Source organism: Mus caroli, unplaced genomic scaffold, assembly GCF_978045245.1.
Source record: "Mus caroli unplaced genomic scaffold, Mus_caroli_1 scaffold_14, whole genome shotgun sequence".
NCBI classification, from domain to species: Eukaryota; Metazoa; Chordata; class Mammalia; order Rodentia; family Muridae; genus Mus; species Mus caroli.
In genome coordinates this window covers 52661884-52667547 of record NW_028227269.1, presented here as the reverse complement: position 1 = coordinate 52667547, position 5664 = coordinate 52661884, and the positions used below count along the sequence as shown (strand labels likewise).

Below are 5664 nucleotides of genomic sequence, written 5' to 3'. Positions count from 1 at the left end.
GGTCCCTGCAGCTGCTACACCCTAATAATTTCCGATCCACGTCAGTCCTTCCTAATGTTCTCAACCTTCCTAACGCTGTGACCTTTATTATAGTTTCTCATGCCATAGTGACTGTCTTAGTTAGGGTTTTACTGCTGTGAACAGACACCATGACCAAGGCAAGTCTTATAAAAAACAACATTAAATTGGGGCTGGCTTACAGGTTCAGAGGTTCAGTTCATTATCATCAAGGTGGGAGCATGGCAGTATCCAGGCAGACATGGCGCAGGAGGAGCTGAGAGTTCTATGTCTTCATCCAAAGGCTGCTAGTGGAAGACTGACTTCCAGGCAACTAGGGTGAGGATCTTATACCCACACCCACAGTGACACACCCATTCCAACCAGGTCACGCCTATTCCAACAAGGCCACACCTTCAGATGATGCCACTCCCTGGTCCAAGGATATACAAACCATCACAGTGACCCAAACCATAAAGTTATATTGTTGCCACTTCCTAACTGCAGTTTTGCTATGGTTGGTAATTGCAATGTAAACATTTGTGTTTTCCTATGGTCATAGGCGACTTCTGTGAAAATGATCATGGTGTAAAACAGCCTTCTCGCTGGATGCTGCAGAGACGTGAGATTGCTCCGGTGTCTGTGACTTCATAGACAGTCTTGTCCTTGGATACAACAAGCTCCTTGCCAGGAGCATCACCAGGAAGATTTTTCTCTCTCTTGGTCTTTGGTTTCTATATAAATTTTAAAACCAGCTTTTGGGTTCTATAAACAAATAAACAAAAGGTTAAGATTTTTGTTATGAAACACAAGAAAATCAAGAAGAAGGAAGACCAGTGTGTGGATACATCATTCCTCCTTAGAATAGGGAACAAAATACCCATAGAAGGACTTACAGAGACGAAGTTTGGAGCTGAGACGAAAGGATGGACCATCTAGAGACTACCCCACCCAGGGATCCATTCCATAATCAGCCTCCAAATGCAGACACTATTGCACATGCCAGCAAGATTTTGCTGGAAGGACCCTGATATAGCTGTCTTGTGTGAGGCTATGCTAGTGCCTGGCCAATACAGAAGTGGATGCTCATAGTCATCTATTGGATGGATCACAGGGCCCCCAATGGAGGATCTAGAGAAAGTACCCAAGGAGCTGAAGGGGTCTGCAACCCTATAGGTGTAGCAACAATATGAACTAACCAGTACCCCCAGAGCTTGTGTCTTTAGCTGCATATGTAGGAGAAGATGGCCTAGTTGGCCATCATTGGGAAGAGAGGCCCCTTGGTCTTGCAAACTTTATATGCCCCAGTACAGGGGAATGCCAGGGCCAAGAAGTGGGAGTGGGCGGGTTGGGGAGCAGGGTGGGGGGAGGGTATAGGGGAGTTTCGGGATAGCATTTGAAATGTAAATGAAGAAAATATCTAATAAAAAATTGAAAAAAATTTGTTATGGTATGGCCTCAATTCTGGAAAAAAAATGATGTCTTTACAAACTGAATTTTCTAACCTATGAACATGATACATCTTTGCTCTTATTTACTAAAAAAATTACTAAAGTTTTGTTTTAGTTATCTTTCTGTTGCAGTGACAAACCACCGTGACCAAGAGCAACCCAAGGGAGAGCATGTTTTGGCTCAAGGTTCTGGAGGGAGAGTTCATCAAATGTAAGGTGTTGGTGGAGTGTGCATGGCAGCAGGCAGCAGGATCAGGAGGTTGAGAGATCATTTCTTCTCTCTCTCTCTCCCTCTCTCTCTTTCTCTCATTACCTTGTTTAACTTTGTTCTTCCACTGACCACTTCCACAGATATTAGGGTTCTGACAGTATCTATTCTATTGTTCAGCTTGTTGTTACTCTCTGGATTTCACAAGTGTTTGTGGACTACAAATGACCCCTTCCCAAACTTTTCAAGCAGGCTGTTAGAATTCACAGGCTGTGTGTGGTTGATCAACCAGATCTTCTTTGCTTCATGAACAATCTTTTTTCTTTCCATTTTCCTTCTTGTCTTTGAAAATAGATTCTTTTCTCAAACAATTTATTCTGATTACAGTTTCCCCTCCCTCTACTTCTCCCAATCCCTTCACATTTTCCTTCCTCGCCTGATCCACTCCCTTACTGTCTCTCATTAGAAAAGAGCAGACTTCTAAGAGATAACAACCAAACAAGACAGAATAAAATATAAGAAGATAAAGCAGACAAATAAACACCCATCACATTGATGCTGGACAAGGTGATACAACAGAAGAAAAAGAGCCAAAGAGCAGGCACAAGAATCAGAACCTCTTGTTCACACACTTAGGAGTTCCATAAACAAACAACAAACAAAACAAACCTAAGGTGAAAGCTATAACATACACAAAAGCCCTGGTGCAGGCCTGAGTGGGCCCAGTGCTTGCTGCTTCAGCCTCTGTGTGTTCATATGCACCTTGCTTAGTTGATTCAGAAAGCCTTGTTCTCCTGGGGTCCTCCATCCCCTCTGGCTCTTCCACTCTTTCCACCTCCTCTCCCACAGGGTTTTCTGATCTCTCAGGGAAGGACTTGATGGAGACATCTCCCTCAGATCTGTGTGTTCCAAGGACTCTCTCTGAGTAATGTCTAGCTGTGAGTCTGCATCTCTTCCCATCTGCTGCAGGAGGAAGCTTCACTGGTCACTGGATAAGACATCGATCTATTTCCCTGGCCTCCTCTGCCAAGAGATTGCATTATCAACCACATGAAAACAGAGAATAAAGTGGAAGTGGGACAAGACAACCCAAGCCCACCTAGGTGACGTACTTCTTTCATCCAGGCTATCCTTTCTCAAGATTCTATAACCTCCGCAAAGAATGCTGATGGGTGGAGACCAAGTGTTCAGACACCTGAGGCTATGGGGACACATTTTTCATTCAAAGCAACACAGGATTATAACAAGGCTTGAAATGTCGTACCATTTAAAGGCCCTTTAAATTATGCTATTAATGTTTCACTCCTAGGGCTGGAGAGATGGCCCAGTGGTTCAAAGTGCTTATTACTCTTGCAGGAGACCTGAGTTTCGTTCCCAGCACCCACATTGCTGGCTCACAAGTGCCTGAAACCTCAGCTCCATGGGATTCCACTCCCTCTTCTGGCCTCTGCAGGCAAGTGCCACTCACTTATGCATGCCTTTCCCACACCCACACACAATTAAACAGAAGAATAAAAATCTGTAAAAAAGGATTTAAAAGATACTTGACTTGTTTGTGTTGACAAGTAGGATGAAGTTGATTTCCTCATAGTTTCTTGTAAATTTTGGCAATTCACCTTGTGGGGTTTTGCTTTCTACCTCCACAAGCCTACCTTCAGCACATACAGGGAAGTTGCTCTTATTTCCTCTTTGTCTTGCCTCTCTGCTGGCCAGTGTTGAACAGAGACTAATCGGAACACTTGTCCTGCCTCTTATCTTAAAGGGAATGTTTCCAGCACTCCACTGTCTGTCTGTTGTCTGCTGCACAGTTATCATCATAAGTACTTCATTGTATTGGGTTTTCATCCATTCTGAGTGTGCTATTATTCTTTTTAAAACATTATGAGAAGGAAGCTATCGTCTTTTCTCCCACCCCATCACTCCAAGGCTGCAACTCACATTAAAGAATGTCATGGGGTTCCATTGGGGAAAGTCTTCCTGAGGAACGTCATCCGACATGCAGATACTCACAGTAAGATTTAGGAGGAATCCCACACATGGAAAATCAGACAACTAGAGAAGCACAGATGGAGGATGCCTACCAGGGGACCAGAAGGAACACAGTGCCCAGCAGCTTGAGTCGGGTGAGAAGTGATGGTTTTGATGAAGAAAGTCAGAGAGACTACTGGAGGTCAATGAAATTTTGGGGGCCCTGGAAGATAATTTTCTTAAGGCTAAGTCCTGGAACGAGAAGTTATATGATGATGGACCCAATATACCAGGCAGATGGAGTCACAGTGGTTATAAAGAGGTGTATCCTGAAGAGTTTGAAACAGACAGTTGTGATCAGCAAGACATTACCAATGGGGAGAAAACATCTCCCCAGGTAAAATCATCTATGCCCATGCCTCCCAAAACATAAGAAGTCAAAGAAATCTCATAGGAAGAAGCAGGAAAAATGGTCACATAAAAAACAAACAAACAAACAAACAAACAAAACCAAAAAAAAAAAAAAAAACCAGAAGAAAACCAAAAGGGGAGCTACAGACACAACAGCAGATTCCTCAAGTGAGTTCTCAGAGGAAACTCGAGCTTCTAGAACCAGGAAAAAGTCTCCCGAAAATTCCTTAACTTTAGGGGGAGAAAGTGATACTTTCCAGCCAGGTGATTCCACAACTAGCAGCAGTTCTGAGGAAACTGAGGAAAGAGACACTAAGAAAACCAAAAGGAAAAAGAAAGAGACGAGTGCCCATGTTCCCGTGCTTGACCCTGAGGTACAGGAAAGGACAAGCAAGTGCAGGGACTGGAAGGTGGCTTCTGACAGACACCAGGTCTGCTGAGAGCTCAGAGGATGGCTAAGTGGGAGAGCGGCAGTCCTGCTTCCCACTAACTCTTAAAAACGGGGGTTTGCTGGTGACTCCTTGAGAACAGGAGTCTGAGGTCAGAGGTCAGAGGTCAGAGTTGTTCTGCCACAGATATCTTCTTTCCTATTTTGGCTTGTTAATCCCCATCCCCTTTTGCTGTTAATAGGGAATCTGGTATTTTGTTAAGGTTTCTTGAAGAGATCTTTTTTTTTTCTAATTAATCACTTAGGGTAGAATACCTACAGAGCAAATTAAAAACCCAGAAAGCTGAACTCAGTAATGACCTGGGCACACCAATTGAATGTTGGATGTGGGGGACTCAAGGGTCTAGGATGGAGGAGGAAGGCTGAAGTAGTGCTACATGGGGTTGACAAGGAGACCGTGCTATTCATACAGGAGGCATGCTGCCTTCAGCTTTGGTGCGTTGGTTCTTCTGCAGTTGGGCCCTATAGTCTACTTAGTGAGGAGATAGTTATAAGAACAAACCCTTTCACTTCATGGTAATCTCTACAGATGACTGCTAAGGGACCTAGGGTTTTCAGCCTAATTTCCCTGCTGGACAGGGTCTACAGCTACGTTTAGCATAACCCAAACATAACAGTAACTGGATAGTAAATGTTTTTCTAGTTCCATTGCTGTATATTGCCTACATGGGCTTGTGTTTGAAATTATTTGTCTAGTTGTCCTATCAAATGGAAAGAATTGGGAAGTAGTCATGTTGCCAATGATGCTTCCAAAGAGAATCAGTGCATCAGCCACCTAAAGGTCTTTTGTTTTTCTTTTTGCCAAGTTGGGGACTGAACCGAAGGCCTTGCGTATCCTAGGCAAGTGCTCTACCATTGAGCCACACCCCCAGTCCTGTTGTTCTCCTTGTTCATTTCGTTTTGTTTTGTTTTGTTTTTTTTCCTGGTACTGGTATTTTATTTCTTTGTGTACATTAGGCCATGAATTCGTATGGAATGGGCTCCAACAGCTCAGGCTCTTTTCTGTTAGTCCTCACAAAGTGTGCTTCTCTGGGTGGCGCAGGCTAGTGCTTCAGCTGCACCCAGGTGCCCTTCTTTGGCTTCCTTTTTCTTCTGGTTGTTCTCCTTCACCCACTTCAGGAAGCTGTCTCTGCTCTTTGAGTGCTTGATGTGCTCAATCCGCACATTGATCCTCTTGGCCA

General features: G+C 43.9%; 1 pseudogene; it reads left to right on the top strand.

The window, feature by feature from the left end:
* Positions 1–3537: 3537 nt before the first annotated feature.
* LOC110306512 (uncharacterized protein NKAPD1 pseudogene) lies at positions 3538–4494 on the top strand (annotated as a pseudogene).
* The last annotated feature ends 1170 nt before the right edge of the window (positions 4495–5664 follow it).